Genomic DNA, 17,500 nt, shown 5'->3' on the forward strand with positions numbered 1-17,500 from the left:
ACTGCCGTAAATACAAATCCATGTTGGACCGCCCCCCCCCTAATGGGCAGATGTACACGTGCATTTCTGGACAAGCTGAGAAGCTCCAGAAGCTTGATCTGAAGGTGGAGAAGCAGAGTGATGCTACAGGATTCTACACTAATATCACTCTGTGGGTCACGCTGACAGTTCTGGAGAGAGGTTCTCCTGGAAAGAAGGCTTTCTACTAGATTTTGGAGCAGAATTGCTGTGAGGATTTGATTGCATTCAGCTCCAGTGTGTTAGTGAGGTCCGGATGCTGGATGTTAATATCCAGACCACCTCATCATCCCCAACTACCCAACTTATCCTAAAAGTACTGGATGGAGCACCACCGTCCATCATTCCAGAGAACACAGGTCTTCCGCTGCTCCACAGCTCAATGATGCTGGGGGGCTTAATACCCCTCTATAGGCCACACTGGGTATTAGGTGGCATGGTGCGAGTAGGTTCATCAGGTTTATCTGCTCCAGGGAGTCCCGTAGCAGTACTATTCTACAGGAAGTCGACAAGCTGTGTGTGTGTGTATATGTTTTTTGTCAGCAATGAAGGGGTGTCCGTAAACTTTTGGACATATTAGGCTGCGTGTAATGTAATGTGACCGGTTGCCCCAAACGAGTTGCTGCCTCGGGACTCACTACACTGACTGGAAGAGTATTTCTGCTGAAGTGGAAACCAAGCCATCAAGCAGGTTTCAGGTGATGGTGCTAGTGAGAAGAAGTAGGTCAAGTAAAGGAAGAAGAAGATGATGATGAGGAGTAAGATAATGTAGCCTATTTATAGATAGGATGCGCGCAACAAGCACCAACCATGTGAACCATGTAGGTGTAGGGTGGAAAAGATCTCCTGATCTGATCTCATGGAACAAAAAAAACAACCTGCCACTCTGTACGTGCTTCGGCTAGGGTCAAAAGTATGTGGACACCACTCGTAGTTGCTGAGTTTAGGCGGCAGCCACCGGCATGCATGTGCCGAAGAGCTCTGTGACTTTAAACATGGCACTTATGCCACTCCTACGATGCCACCTTCGCCACAAGTCAGTCCGTGACGTTTCTGCCACGCTAGAGCTGCCCCGGTCAGCTGTAAGTGCTGAAGTAGAAGTGTCTAGGAGCAATAGCCGCTTAGTCACAAAGTTGTAGACCCACAGAGCGGGGCTGCCGAGTGCCGAGGACGTAAACATGAGGCCTATCCTCGACTGGAGTGGTGTAAAGCATGCCTCTGGACCTCTCATGACATTACACACAACATCTGGCACAATGTCTCACGAACACACTCCAGCATGTGGCAGAAAGTCGTCCCAGTAGAGTGGAGGCTGTTGTAGCCTATGGTCCAAAAGTATTGGGACACCATACTTGTTTCCAAACTTGAGGTGTGGTGGTGATCATCCTGGATCCTGGATTTCAGGAGAAACAATTCATCATCCCCAACTCCTCAACTCATCCCAAAAGTACTGGATGGAGCTCCACCGCCCTCCATCATTCCAGAGCTCCTCCACTGCTCCACAGCTCAATGCTGGGGGGGGGGGGGGGGCTTCATAGCTACCCTTCTATCCCACACTTGGCATTATTAGGCAGCATGGTGCCAATAGGTTCATCATGTTGATCTGCTCCAGAGAGTCCTATTCTATTGGCAGTACTTCTCTACAGGCACACATTTGGACATGTCAGCAGCAATGGGTGCAGGTTAAAGTAGCTGAATGCACTGATTAGAAGGAGTGTCCACAAACTTTTGGACATGTGGGGTCTCCTAGCTATTTCCGCCCCTAAGCTCGAAGTCCAGTCTGTGTGGTTGGTTAATTGTCTGGAACTAAATCCGTGGCCGGTGCTGGCCAGTTCCTCCAGATGTTGGTGTTACTGTAGAGATCCAGGCTGTGATTTCCCGCTCAGCTAGTGTGCTATTTTTAATGGCCATGTTTTTATCTCTCTACACCAACTGTTTTTTTTTCCCCTCCCTGTCCTATACATGCGTTCGTGGGTGGTGAGCAGGTGGTTTTGTCCTCCGCTGACTCCTTTGGGTTCGGCTGCTTTTGTCGGCGCTTTATTATCTCGCCCCCAACTCCCGCTGTTGCAGAATTTGCATATGATCGTTATTTGTTGCAGTGATACCTTGTTCTGCCCTCCGTGATGCAAATGAGATGTGAAACGTGTGTGTGTGTGTGTGTTTGAGTGTTCAGAAAAACAGTGTGCCAGTGACCGGAGTGTTTTAACTTCATATCCGGGGTCAAGGTAACAGCCTCGAATTTGAATGTCGGGTACTCTGTGGCTTTTAACTGACCCCAACACCTACTGCAGAAGTCCTGCCTCAGGTTTTAACCGGGCCGTGTTTATTTTATTACCCTCCTGGTATTTTATTTAGTTTTACACCACTGAAGAAACCTCTTGGCCTTCAGAGAAGCTCTAAGGTGCACAGTCTGGGGATCCCAGAGGGCCAGTTTGTGAACTACTGGTTTTTAAACCACTGGGGAACACCTTCGCCCTTCAGAGAAAGCTTAATTTTGTGCTTATACCGATACGGCGTTTTGTTTAGGTGGGAAATGAAAGGGTTAACATCTTAAAACACCCAATTAAATCAGTTTCCAATAATCAGACCCAATTATAGTCCCAAATTTTGGTCTATACCCATGTATTGTGGCTTGGATCGGAGCGAAGATGTCCTGGTGGACCAGTGTGTGCACTACTGATGTTTACAGCCCTGGGGAACCCTCTTGGCCTTCATTGAAGATTTAAGGTGCAGAGTCTGGGGCGTACCTGAGGACAACTAGGGAACGTTTGGAGTCTTCAAAGAAGCTCTGAGGTGCACAGTCAGGGGGTCCGTGAGGGCCAGTTTGTGATCTGCTGGTTTTTGAACCACTGGGGAACACTCGCGGCTTTCAGAGAAGGCTCGATTTTGTGCTTTGCCCATATGGTGTTTTGTTTAGGTGAGAAATGAAAGGGTTAACATCCTAAAACACCCAACAGAAAACTGCCCAATCAGATCAGTTTCTCTGTGAAATGAATTTACATATCGGCTGTATAGACCGAATGGATCTGATCTGAACGACCAGTATCTGCACTACTGGTTCTTAGAGCTCTGGGGAACCTTCTTGGCCTTCGTAGAAGACTTGAGGTGCAGTGTCTGGGGCGTCCCCTTGGACCAGTTTGAGGATTACTGGTTTTTGCACCTCTTGGCCTTCAGAGAAGGCTTAATGCTGTGGTTATGCCGGTATGTGATTATGTTCAGGTGGGAAATCAAAGGGTTAACATCCTAAAACCTCCAACACAAAACTGTCCAATTGGGCCAGTTTCTCCGTGATCTCTAGGAGCCTGAGCTTTCCCATTGGTGTGGCCTTCAGGAGCTGCACAGAAGCTCTTGCACGTTGGGCTATACAGTAATCCACCAGCCACGTTCTGATTTCCAGTGAGCGAGACCACTTTGAGTGGTGGGAGGGGATGGGAATGGGTGGAAACTCCCAGTCCTGGCTGCTCAAATACACCTGAATCAACTCCCACATTAATCACCTGGTTTAGTCGGCGTGTTAAAGCAGGGAAGTCAGCAGACTGTGCTGAACTCAGGCCCTGAGTGTGCTGAGTTCCCCACCCCTGCCTCTAGGCCTTCTGGAGGTTGTTGAGGTCATGTGACTGTGAATGTAGCAATAGTGTAAGGCTTGAGATATACTTGCTGTTTGGCCGTGCATGCTTTCACGTAACCGTTCACACACTTGCCATTGTGCTGTGTGTGATACTGAAGGCGTCCACTAGAGGGCAGACTAGGGAACACTGACCCTAAAGCACTTCCGGATTTGTGGAATTTAAACATGATGAATCACAGGGAAGTTTAAGCTTTGGATCGGGGTAATTGTGGACTTAGCCGTGGTGACGTAGCCCTTCTTGTGATGCTGCACAGTGCCTGCACTGCCCCTACTGTTCTTTTGTGTTTACTGCACCTTGCATATGCATAGCATTCATTTCTGAGCAGGGCTCTGAGTGGCTCAGTGGTCGGTCTAATGCGCTGCCACTAATGCGCTGCCACTGTGTCTCGGGGGTCGCGGTTCGAATTCTGAGCCATGCCGGTTTGCCATCAGCAGCCGGCTCTGCTGTTCGGACACCCAGGAGAAGTTCGTTCCACCACTTTGGTGCAGGACAGTAAAAAGTCTGGATGCTCATCTTCTGTGGATCTTAAAGGATGGCGGGTCGAGCCGAGCCGTACTTGAAGCTGGAAGGGCTCTTGGTGCAGATCAGGCTTTTGACCATCGCCATCAAGTACGGAGGGGCTGGCTGGTCCAGTCTTGGCTTTGTAGGCCAGTGGCCGTGCTCTCTCTAGGTGGGTAGATGGCGATTTTCTTGGCATCTCTTAGCTGGTGCGGTGTAGCTGGCGACCAGGGAGCATTGCTAGTGCTAGAGGGAGCTACAAACTGGTGGGTTAGTTGGTATGTCCGTGTCTTTTACAAGCTCAGGGCTGCCAAGACGTATGAAAGTGAGCCTCACAGTGTTGGGCTCTAATCTAATGCTGAGCTCTTCGTTTCCCTCCCAAACAACCTCTGGATGAATGGCAGGTCTTCCTTTGCGCTCAATCAGCGTTTCTACATTCTGCCATGTTCAGCTCCTCATCTGCTGCGTTCTCTCTTCACTGTAGCTTCCTGTAGCTGCTGCCCAGGTCATCAGATTCAAACCCCTGACTCTGGCCTACAAAGCCAAGACTGGACCAGCCAGCCCCTCCGTACTTGATGGCGATGGTCAAAAGCCTGATCTGCACCAAGAGCCCTTCCAGCTTCAAGTATGGCTCGGCTCGACCCGCCATCCTTTAAGATCCACAGAAGACGAGCGTCCAGACTTTTTACTGTCCTGCACCGAAGTGGTGGAACGAACTTCCCCTGGGTGTCTGAACAGCAGAGTCCAACGCTCTGTTGATGTTCCTGGCTGCCACAGTAATGAGAAGTGAAAGTGTTCGTCTGATGTTCGGCTTGCCACGTGAACTCGGGGTTTCGTTTCGTGCAGCAGCAAACGTCCACAAATAGCTCGTCACCTACAGCCTGGGCTGGACGGCTGAGCTGACGACTGGTAGCAGACCTTTTAAGATCCAATTACCCAACCCCTCGATCCCCCCTCCCCAAATCAATCTCACAACCACCCACCACTAGTGAGGGCGGGACCAACACTCGCCCCTCCCACACATGCGCAGCCAGCCACACCTCTTTTTTTGCGAACTGTCGCCGATGCGAGGCCACCAGGCGACTAACCAATGCGCCTGGAGGGATGTGCCGGCTAGCAGATGCCAGTGACTGCCAGCACCGCACTAGAGTGACGTCTAGAGTCTCTACGAAGCCCCTAGCAGCGTGATCGGGAGACCTACCAGCGATCCTCTGATCACCGTGACGGCACCTTAGTCCGCTGGACCACCCGGGGCCCCGGCCCTTGGATTGTTGATGGTTATTTACTGTTGTTCTTCACCGAATTAGGAAGCATTACAAACCCTGTCATTATACTCTCAGAAAGGCCCTAGTCTGGGTCTGTCTAACCAGGGCTGCATCTTAACGGAGGTCTACGTCTGTGGTCTCCAGTCTCCCAATGACGTGGGGGTGCTGAGTCTGGAGATCCTGGAGATTCCTCTTCTCACCAGGCAGTGAGGTACTGGAGGAACCAGCTGGATCATGGTGGTGGGTCCGATTCCTGCCTGGTGGTCGATCTACATTAGCAGTGTAGCTTCAGCTCAAAGATGAAGAAGCAGACTGTAGCAAGTGCCACAATCCTCGGAGATCCCTCGGAGACTCTGGACTGGTCCCAGACATGCTGTGTTTTGGTTTTCTTCCATCTGTCAGCAGTTTAATCCCCGTTCGGTGGCCAGGATTACCTGGTTCAGGTGTGTTTGGGAGCTTGAACAGATCAGGAACTGTGGAAAACCCCCCAAACGAGTATCCCAACCCTGATCCAGAGCAGCCAGACCGAGGTCCTGAAGGTCATTACGGTCATGAACATGCCCAGTCTTGGAGGGGGAAGTGGAAAGTGGCTCTTTTGAAGTCCAGTCTCTGTTTCCTCTTCCTCCTTCTCTTCCTCATCACTTTTACTTCTTTCCATTTCTGTCTCTGGTGTCTCCTCTTCTTTTTTTTTTTTTTTTTTGCCCTCATGGCATCTCTCCAGCATGCAAAGAGCTGTAGCAGCAGCTGGGGTCAGCTGCAGGACAGTGCCCTCACACACACTGTTCAGTGCTGTCATTCAGCCATCTGCTGACTTCAGACTGAGCTGTTTCGCCGTCTTTATTTTGGGTAACTCCTGACTTCATCAGGAACCTTCGTTGCAAAAGAAGCCACACAGTTATGTGGTGAGTGAGTCAGTGAGTCTGAGAGAAGCCTTGTGGTTGTGAGCTCGAGTACAGCATTTTTGTACGGTAAAAAACTTGTGTTTTTTATTTTGGACGTTTTCACTTTTTGGCATGATCTGAATCTGTTGTTTTTATATTGTAAGAATTTACTGATGATGAAGGGACCAATAGAAATGCTCCAAAATTACCTGGGGGAAAAAATATATAAAAAAATAAAAATAAGCACATATTATTAATAATAATAATAATAAGAATAATAATATATATATCATTCATCATTTATAAACTCATTTTCACTTAATACCCAATGCTACACCAGGGGTAAAGTTGGACCAACTTTCTTTACAAACACCACAAAGTCCAGACTATGAAAAATTTACAAGTACAATTAGAATTCAGTAAATTTCAGTATTTTCAGTTTTCACACTGAACTGGAAAAATTATGTTGAATAATAAATGCATTTTATATAATAAATTAAATAATAAATACCTAATAAAAGTGTGTGTGTGTGTGTGTGTATATATATATATATATATAAAAAATACTGTTTGTCCTCACAATATACACTTATTTCATTGAAATGAGGAAAAACATTGAGTATTTATGTATTTTTATTATATAAAATTATTAGTATTTATTATATTATATATGATAAAATGTATGTAGTATTAATTAAATTATATATATATATATATATATATATATATATATATATATATATATATATATATATATATATATATATATATATATATATATATGTCTCACACACACACATACTCCATGTTTTTTCCTCATTTTAATGAAATTTTAAAATAAACGTAATGTTTTTAAAAGAAATTTGTGTCTTTAAAATAAATGTTTTAGTAACTCTTCTCGATGTCCCGCTTGACATAATTGCTTTAATAATCTCCACGGACTCCAAACATATATGTGTGTGTCGTTCACTCACATTGCCGAGCCCATCATAAATGCACAGATCTGATTGGCTGAGGAGCATCATGTGATATTTATAATGCCTATGGTTGGTCTTGCGGTCTCTGGACCGCTAAACCCAGGCTAGAGAGGTTTTTCCGGTTCTAATATAATATTAGACGGTCCTCAGAGGTTATGCGGTTATAGGTCCGGGCCCGTATTGGACAGCGGTCCGCCTGTTTCTGCCCTGTTTTATTAAAGTTAATACATTAAAACTCCTCAGTCAGAGCTGAAGATAGAGGAAGTACCGTTCAGTCAGGGGTCAGGGTGACCCGTTTCTGTGTTTGTGAGCTGAGCTGGTTCCTGCGGGCTGGTTTGGGAGATACACCACTTAGATATCCTCACCCTCACCTAGAGCAGCCAGTATACGGTCGTAACCATCATTAAGATCATGAACATGCCCAGTCATGGAGGGACGGGCTCGAACCTTGTTAACTCTTAATGAAAGGGCATCTCTTATTATTATTATTATTATTTTTTTCATTTACAGAACTTACTTCACTTGTTTACGAACTTTTCCGTAGATTTTACTGTGTGTATTCACATTTACAGTGATTGGTGACAGTCCAAGCCCAGCATTTGTTAGCAACATTAGCTTAGCATGGTCTATTTTAATTTTAAATGAGCAAACCTTGCATACCGAACATGTCTTTCCTGATCGACTGAATCCAGATTCACTGATCAGTCATGTTCAGTAGATTTTTGGAGGTTCGTGGAGAAAGCTCTTAGGCTGGGTCCCTATAAAGGCAGGACGCTACCTGTCTGGCTTGGAAACGGTCCCTAGCAGTCACTCTTTACCTAATCCCCTCAGATGGATTAATTTTACGGCTTTGAGGATCAGTGTAGCGATTCGGCAGGTAGAACATGTTCTCGCTGGTTCGAACCTGCTCTGCGTGAGCTGTGTGAACGAGCCCGGCGCAGCTGAGGTAGATGGTTTGAACCTTCTGACCTCCTAATGCAGCATCGTTTTCACCTCGTACTCCATATGCCGCCCCACCTGACGCCGCGTAGGCCGCGTCCTCATTGAAGTCCGTTGAGCCGGACGGGGTTTTGACACTTCAGCTGTCCCTAGAGTGCAGGAGCCCGGGACCCAACAGCTTGAGGGACCTCAGGATCGGTTTCACTCGGTGCTTTTGTCAGCTATTGTTCGTACTGGCTCTCAGGTTTGAATAATTTAGAGTTGGGTGATGCAAAGCTCACACACACCTCGTATTTACCTCTTCTCTGGGACGCTTTGGAAGAGATGCTGCGTTATTTGCACATTATTTGTACAGGTTTGTGCATTTAGGCCCTGGGGGAGAGTGATGGGGTGAAGTGTAGACCCCTCAAGGTCTTTACAAAGGTTTGCTAATAGGTTTGTTCCAGACAGGGATGGGAGGATAAGTATGTCAGATTTTTATTTATTTTATTTTTTTTTAATTGTTAAAATTGAGTTTTTACTTTTGAATTTTTACTTTTGTATATTTTTCTTTTTAATAGTAATGATTGATAGTTTTTTTTTATAGTGTTTTTTTTTATTTCTCATTTATTTATATATATTTTATTTATTATTGTTTAATGTTTTATTCTTGTATATGTATTTATTTTTGTAATGGTTATTTCTAATTATTGTTTTAAATATTTTATTTGCATATTTATTTTTAGTTTTATTATTTTTTATTAGTAGTTGTTAATTCTTTATTCCCATTTTTCTTTTTTTTTGTTAAGTTTTATTTTATTAGTTTTAATTTAATTGCTAGTTTTTGGTTTTACTGATTTTTTTTTATTAAATATATTTTTTTAATAATTTAGATTTTTATTATTTTTATTATTATTTATTTTTTGCGTGTTTTTCAGACGCAGACACTTCCACATATTGGAAGTGTTTTGGCTGATTTGCAAATTCAGCAGTTTGAGCAGCTAGGGTGTATTCTTTTTTTCTAAGGGGTTGCTATGGTGTTTCTAGAAGGCTGCTTGATGGTTGCTAGGCTTTTGTTGTGGTATCCCACGTACTGGCTATGGTGTTGCTAGGTGATTGCTAGACGGTTGCTATGGTATTTTTCATGTTTGCTATAAAGTTGCTACTTTCTACTAGATTTTGGAGGAACATTTGCTGTGAGGATTTGATTGCATTCAGTGACGAGAGCGTAAGTGGGGTCAGGATGTTGGATGATGATCACCACCTCACCTCATCATCATCATCCCCAACTCATCCCAAAAGTGCTGGATGGAGCTCCACCATCCATCATTCCAGAGACCACAGTTCCTCCACTGCTCCACAGCTCAATGCTGGGGGGGCTTTATACCCCTCTAGTCCTATTCTATTGGCAGTACTTCACTACAGGGACTAGACAAGCTGTGTGTGCATTTGCACATCTGTGTCAGCAATGGGTGTAACTTTAAGTAGCTGAATGCATTCATAGAAGGGGTGTCCACAAACATTTGGACATAAAGAGAGACTTACTCTTGCTCCTTTTATGTAAGACAGAAGACTAATGAGCGAATTGGAGGTGCACACATGCTTACACACACACACACACACACACACACACACACACACACACACACTCACATGTTGCATATGCCAGATGGAGAGGGTGTTTGTAAGGCTGTAACTACTGCTGCGTCTCTTATGGGTAGGTTGGTCTTTTGTGTGTGTTGGGGGTGGTATTGGGCAGATGGACGGTGTGAGGAGGGCAGGGTTGTGTGTGTGTGTGTGGGGGGGTTATCAGTGGAATGTAGATGAGGTGGTCTAGAACGTTGTTAATGAATAATACGGGTAATTATGTCAACACAGTATGGTAAAGATGAACGTTCAGAACGGCACAGCCATGAAAACCTGTACCAGTGATGTAATCCTGTCTCACAAGAGCCTCTCGTTCCTATATAGTCTGTCAGGTTATGCATATAAAGATTAGATTATCATATTAATGTGTGCATAATAATAATGGACTACACTCTGCATATGATTTGAATTATTGCATTTTATTTATTTGTACATGTTGTACATTTTTTTTTATATATATATATATATAGCCATCACAGCACTTTACTACACACTCTGGACTGGTATCTGTGATTGTTGGTCTACTGGTGTGTAGTAACTGGTTTATAGTGCGTGAATGTGTGTGTGTGTGATTGAGGTTTCTATAATGTGAGTGTGTGTGTGTGTGTGTGTGTGTGTGTGTGTGTGTGTGTGTGTGTGTGTGTGTGTGTGTATTAGCATTAGCGTTAGCCTTCACTCGGTTCTGAATGGGTTCTTCAGTGCTGGTTTATAAACAGAGAGAGGAGAGCGAGAGGTTCTCCGGTTCTCCCGCTGGTAAAACAGAGCGTTTCAGTGAGAGTTTTATAAAGGGTCAGATATTATGGTCTGTTTTCAGGTTCCACTGTAAAATAGCTCCACACTGCAGAACCTTAACTCCTTTATTTACCTTCTGAGAAAGTCCGCCCTGCTGCTGCAGCCGGCTGGGCTAAAATGTCCGGTAATGGTGCGTTGAGGACACCAGGTGGCGCTTTGAATGTTGTGGTTAAAACGAAGATTCGGACCTGGACTGGGATTGAAAAAAAAAGGATACCCGATCCAAAAATATGCTATCTGTTACCGTTGGATTATAATATAGATTTATGTGCATATGTGACCATGTACAATTTCTTCACCAGAGAATATATTAGCTTTAATATCATTTAAATTAACTTTTTAAAAACTTGTAAACACACACACACACACACACACACACACACACATATATATATATATATATATATATATATATATATATATATATATATATATATATATATATATATATATATATATATATATATATTTCTCCTCAGAAGGTAAATAAAAGAGTTGAGGTTCTGCAGTGTGGAGCTATTTTATACTGCAACCCAAAAACAGACCATAATATCTGACCCTTTATAAAACTCTCACTGAAACGCTCTGTTTTACCAGCGGGAGAACCACCTTTCTCTGTTTATAAACCAGCACTGAAGAACCCATTCAGAACCAAGTGTAGGTTATCGCAGATGCTAACACACACACTGTAGAAACCCCAATCTCACACACAGCACATTCACCCACTATAAACCAGCTATTACACTCCAGTAGACCAACAACCACAGATACCAGTCCAGACTGTGTAGTAAAGGGCTGTGATGACCTGATATTAGCCTGGGAATAGCGTATGCTGTGGTGTAATACTGACGTGAGTGACACTTCAGTCCAGGCTATCTGGGAATTTGGGGAAAGTATATGGACACCTTTATTCTAACCCAATTAGCCAATCCGATCCTGACAAGACTCTACACCGCCTCCACTGGGAAAGCTCATCTAGCTCTAATAATGCTGAAGGCATCTCCTCTTCTCTCTGCAGGAAACCGACGCTCTTGCACTTCAAATGGGATTTGATCTTCACACTCTGATGGTCTGTTAGGTGAGTGTTGCGCTGCAAACATTCCCTATAGGCTGTTTCCTTCTTTCCCTGTTATGATGGGAATGCTGTTGATGTCACGACTTTCATCTGGAGGTTTCACTGGATGTTGGATGATGATCACCTGATCACCACCCCAACTCATCCTAAAAGTACTGGCTGGAGCTCCACCATCCATCATTCCAGATAACACAGTTCTTCCACTGCTGGGGGGCTTTATACCCCCCTAGCCCACGCCTGGCATTAGGCAGCATGGTGCCAATAGGTTCATTATGTCTATCTGCTCCAGAGAGTCCTATTCTTTTGGCTGTACTTCTTTACAGAGACTAGACAAGCTGTGTGTGTGTGTGTCTACATGCATTTGCACATCTGTACCAGCAATGGGTGCACCTTAAAGTACCTAAATGCATTCATTAGAAGAGGTGTCCACATACTTTTGACCACACAGTCCAAATGCATCCAAATAGAAGTGTTAATTAGGACCGGTGATCTGTAACCAATGCCAGTGCTACAGTTAATGACTAACCAGGGCTTGGGCCGGCTCTGTCCGATCCAAAACTACATGGGTTGTCCACTCTGGCACATCACTAGAGAGAAGACGGGCTCCTGAAGTCTAGAAAAGGCCGCGCAAGGACCTCTCGAAGACTACAGTGGTCTACCAACTGCAGTCGGAGCGGAACGGCCCGGCCCACCTGGATAGCATTTGGAATGGTAGTCAGTGGAAATCTTCTCAAAAGTGGACGCCAAAATATGGTCACACAGCAGGCAAAGTGGCCCAAATCCGATTTTCTCACCAAATCCGCAAATCTCACCAAATCTTTTTAACGTGACCAGTATCTGACATTCTTCTGAACAGCTCACAGGAGCACTGCCTTACGTGAAGGTTCGGCGAGTTCCAGTGGCTCACAGCTGGGCTAGATAGCTGCAGTGCGTTCCAGCTCGGTGTGAAAAGGTCTTGTCGTTTGGCCACGCCCCCTTCTTTGGTTTGCGTCCTTGGTTTCTTTTTTTTTTAGGCATTTTACTTTCCATTAATTCTACAACAGCAGCAGCGCCCTCCTGTTGCCATGCTTTAGAAATTTCCTCAAACTTATTTATTATTATATTATTAATGAGGTCTGTTCCCTCACTGTCCCGCCACTGCACACCTCCCAGATCTGGCTGTTCAGACTGAGCCACGTTGCTGCGTCTCGGAGCAGTGGCCCGAATCGGTGCTGACTCCGCTGGTGTGTTGTGCTGTTCACACTGCCACGCAAGATAACACCCCTATGTCATGTGACCAATAATCTAATCATAGTTGGGCCACTTTACCATGCTCTTGGGCTACGTTCCTACAGCAGGTAAAGGTACAGTCCTCCAGGATTTAGCAAAGAACCCCCCCAAACAACCTCTTAAGGAACTGCAGGCCTCTCTTGCCCAGCCCACAGCTGCAGCTACACCCTTCCAGCTAAAGGTGCTTCAGACGATTCATTGAGCGATTCAGTAGAAGAATCACTTTTGGTTCTATATAGAACCACGAGAAGAACCTGTTACAGGTCTAAACAACCTAAAGACTCCACACGCTCACACATCTCCATCACCGACGTGGCTTTTATGACCCCAAAAGTGGTTCTTTTATGGCATGGCTCAAAAAAAAGCCTTTAAAGGTCAGTGTTCAGTGTTTGTGACTCAGGCTTCAGATAAACACTGCAGGAATGGGATCTGTGGCAGAGCAGCGTGGTGGAAACCGTGAACCATGTGTTTTTGGTTCCCTCAGGCTTGCTTTTGCTTCTGTGACGCCATTCAGTGTTGACGTGTGTAAATTCAGGAATTCAGGGACGTTTTCATGGCTCGATGTGTCAGAAGGTACTCCGTGGGTGGAGCTCCTGCGGTCGAGAGTGGCGTACAGAGGAGGGTGAGGAATGAGGTGATCAGGACGGCAGGCCTGTGTGTGAGTGAGAGAGAGAGAGACTGGGTGGGTGGGTGGGTGAGTGAGTGAGGGAGTGGGTGAGTGATGAGGACTGGACCAGAAGGAAGCTCTGGGTGTTTTTGCTTGGCCGTACTTCTTGGCGCTCTTGAGGGAGTAGAGGGAAGAGCAGGACTGAGTCTGTAAACAGCTTCACTTTTCTCCTCTCTCTGTTTTTCTGTTTGTGCTTCAGCAGGAATGCCGGGCATAGAGGGTAAGAACACTGTGCCTTCTTTCTATATATGTGTGTGTGTGTGTGTGTCCACACTGAGACTGCTATTAACTGGACACTAAAAAGGGTCACTGTGACCTCTTGAAAGGTTACCATGCTCATCCGGTAGTGTGTATATTTAGCATGTCTAGAAGTCTGCTGATGTCAGCAGTATTGATTTGCTGCCCTATATGATTGTGGTTGGTGTGGCGCAACAGATAACACCACCACCTGCCATTGAGTTACAACACCACCATGTGGGAGACCAGGGTTCGATTCCCGGTCTGGGTGACTATGCTGCGCTACACCAGTAAGAGTCCTTGGGCAAGACCCCTAACACTACGTTGGCCCACCTCTGTAATACATTTAAATTTTACATTTATGGCATTTAGCTGACGCTCTTATCCAGAGCGACTTACAAGGGTACTCATATTACAGAGACGGGCCAGTGTAGTGTTAGGAGTCTTGCCCAAGGACTCTTATTGGTGTAGCACAGCATAGACACCCAGACTGGGAATCGAACCCCAGTCTCCCACATGGTGTGGTAGCTCACTGGCAGGTAGTGGTGTCATCTGTTGCGCCAGACCAACCACTAAGGAGCTTTTGGAGGATGCGGGTAACCTTGTAAGTAACCTTGTAAGTCGCTCTGGATAAGAGCGTCTGCTAAATACCATAAATGTAAATGTGGAGAAGTTGGGACACCCTCTTAAAACCTTAATGTCTTTTTGAACCTGTCGAAACATCTGGAGATCTGATCTTCATCTGATCAACACTGAGAGATGGAGGTAATCTAACCAAACTCACACTTAGAAAAATGTCCTTAAACATAGTTTTAGAAAGTAAAATTAATAGAAATATAATTTTCCTGTGAGGAAAAAGTCTGACCCCTCCCCATACACATTTATTACTCCTTCAAATGTGTAGAATTAGACTCAGCTGCAGAACATCAGCTGCAGATGATCAGAACATGGTTGGAGAGGATTATTCTGCAGGAGTCTGGAGTCTAATTTAAACCTCAGACGTTTAGTCTGGTCTGATCTGAATTGATGGTTGAAGTGAGGCTCAGTGAACATCACCATGGTCCACTGTCCACTAAATCATTTAGCAGTGGAACAGCTGGCCAACATGGTCAGATCAGACCATGACTAGAGAAGTCTCCAACAGTCCTAAACTGACATCATGGTAGCAGGTAGTACCGAGAGCATCTGCCATCAGATCACGTAATTGAACGATTCTACAAAGTGATGTAACGACACTATTTATGAAGATATTTAGGATTCGGGACGTCCCAGTCTGATGCAGTGGCTCGGGATCGCTGCAGATCTGGGCGTATTTGAATGGATTGTGTATCTGCCATTTTAATCCCCATTAATCAAGTTGTAGAGCGCCATCTGGTGTCCTCAAGGCGCTGTTAACGGACATTTTAGCCCAGCCGGCTGCAGCAGCAGCAGGGCGGACGTTCTCAGAAGGTAAATAAAGGAGTTGAGGTTCTGCAGTGTGGAGCTATTTTACAGTGGAACCTGAAAACAGACCATAATATCTGACCCTTTATAAAACTCTCTCTGTTTTACCAGCGGGAGAACCGGGAGAACCGGAGAACCTCTCGCTCTCCTCTCTCTGTTTATAAACCAGCACTGAAGAACCCATTCAGAACCGAGTGGAGGCTAACGCTAATGCTAACACACACACACACACACACACACACACACACACACACTATAGAAACCCCAATCACACACACAGCACATTCACCCACTATAAACCAGTTATTACACACCAGTAGACCAACAACCACAGATACCAGTCCAGAGTGTGTACCACTACACACACACACACACACACACAGGAAGTGATTAGACTGCAGTGTTGTAAAGGAGCTGGGAGCTGATTGGTCAGGGAGGAGAGTCAGACTGGATTATACGATATTAAACACTATAAAACATCATTTTAAGAAAAGTCTGAACTGAAAATAAAGGGATTTTACTGAACAGATTAATCAGCAGCTCGTCTGATCTAAATGAGATCGGATCGGGATCGGCTGAGACTCTGTGTTAAGAGACTCTGATTGGATTGGAGGGCAAAATAAGCTGATCAGGACCTTCCTAATCAGAATCATTTTTAAAATGACACCAGCAGAAATCATTAAATCTTAATGTGCATCATTAACATATCGCTGCTGTCCAGTGGAAACCATGTATCTCCATTTGTGTCAGTTTTAGGTTTTCTCCATGGTTTGAACCTTTTAGCTGCTTCTGTACACTGTGTAATTAATGCTGGACCAATAGAAATGCTCGAAATTACCTGGAATAAACTCTTGTTTTACATTGACTTCCAGTCAGAGTTCAGGACGGTCACTATTTTGGTGATTGGACAGCGACCATATCAACACTAGGCTCATATACGAACACTTGCTGCTGGATGGAGACCTCACCGTGTGTGTGTGTGTGTGTGTGTGTGTGTGTGTGTGTGTGTGTGTGTGTGTGTGTGTGTGTGTGTGTGTGTGTGTGTGTGCCAGTGCCACATGTTAGAGGCCTGATTCCCTTCCCCTTTTGCGTCATGTTGAAACTTGGAAATATTCCGGTGTGTATGATTTAGAGATTTGCGGTTTTGTTCTCTGATAATAAAACCAAAACCGTTGCCTGTTACCGGATCACGGGCCACAAGCGGAAGTGGAAGTTTTGCTTGTTGTCATGCATGTCGTTAAAAAAAGGAAGTCCTGAGAAATGACAGCCTTAAAGGAGCTCTAAGAAAGCTGTTTTGATTATTATTATTATTATTATTATTATTATTATTATTATTATTATGATCCGGTGTCGACCTGAGCAGGACGGGTTCCCCTTTTGAGTCTTTGTTCCTTTCAAGGTTTCTTCCTCTCGACCCGAGGGGGTTAAAGGTGCACGTATTTGTCACTGTACAGTGTACAGTGAAGTGTGTCCTCTGCATTTAACCCATCTGGTAGTGAACACACACTCACACACACACGTGTTAGGGGCAGTGAGTACAGACACACACCCACCCAGAGCGGTGGGCAGCCAACTCCAGCGCCCGGGGAGCAGAGAGGGTAAAGGGCCTTGCTCAAGGGCCCAACAGTGGCAGCTTGCCGAGCCCGGGAATCGAACCCACAACCCTGTTATCGATATCCCGGTGCTTTAACCGCTGAGACACCACTGCCCGTTTTTCCTTGCCACTGTTGCACTTATCTCGGTGTAGTTGAATAGTGGGAGGTCCGTACATGGAAAAATCCAGGCTGTAAAATGGTCTAATTCCAAACCCCTAAAACTGTTACATCACAGTCTTACCTCTGTCTAACCCATGCCTCAGAATTTACATAAACTCCACCCACTAGAGAAGCCTTCAGACATCTGAAGCCGTGATGCTGTAAAACGTGACTGTGACTTCAGGAGAATATGGTGGTGGAGAGCAGCTGGTCGCCTCCAGCCTCGGCTAGTTATGGGAATACGGGTTGCTACGGAAACCAGGCCTAGTCCTTGCTAGCCTGCGTCTGCGCCAGTGTCCGCGGAAGGGGAGCTCAAACGCTGAGAAGTAGCGAAAGCCGGGGAAGTGAGTAGGCATAGGCTTGTAGTAAGTAAACTAAATGGACAAAAGTATTGGGACACCTGCTCATTCCTGGTTTCTTCTGATATCAA

At 45.2% G+C, this 17,500-nt stretch overlaps 1 protein-coding gene across 3 annotated transcripts in view; it reads left to right on the forward strand.

Annotated features, from left to right (window-relative positions):
- Positions 1–17,500, forward strand: part of spsb4b (splA/ryanodine receptor domain and SOCS box containing 4b) — a 24,275-nt gene that overhangs the window by 1,468 nt on the left and 5,307 nt on the right. Inside the window, exons 2-3 of one of the 3 annotated variants that reach the window (XM_072691048.1) lie at positions 11,644–11,703; positions 13,839–13,856. The exons of 1 other annotated variant lie outside the window; for it this stretch is intronic. The gene's annotated coding sequence lies outside the window, so the exon portion shown is untranslated. The remainder of the gene's footprint in view (positions 1–11,643; positions 11,704–13,838; positions 13,857–17,500) is intronic. One more of the 3 variants, XM_072691047.1, reaches the window with a different exon arrangement.

This window comes from Salminus brasiliensis, chromosome 11, assembly GCF_030463535.1.
Source record: "Salminus brasiliensis chromosome 11, fSalBra1.hap2, whole genome shotgun sequence".
Taxonomy (NCBI): Eukaryota; Metazoa; Chordata; class Actinopteri; order Characiformes; family Bryconidae; genus Salminus; species Salminus brasiliensis.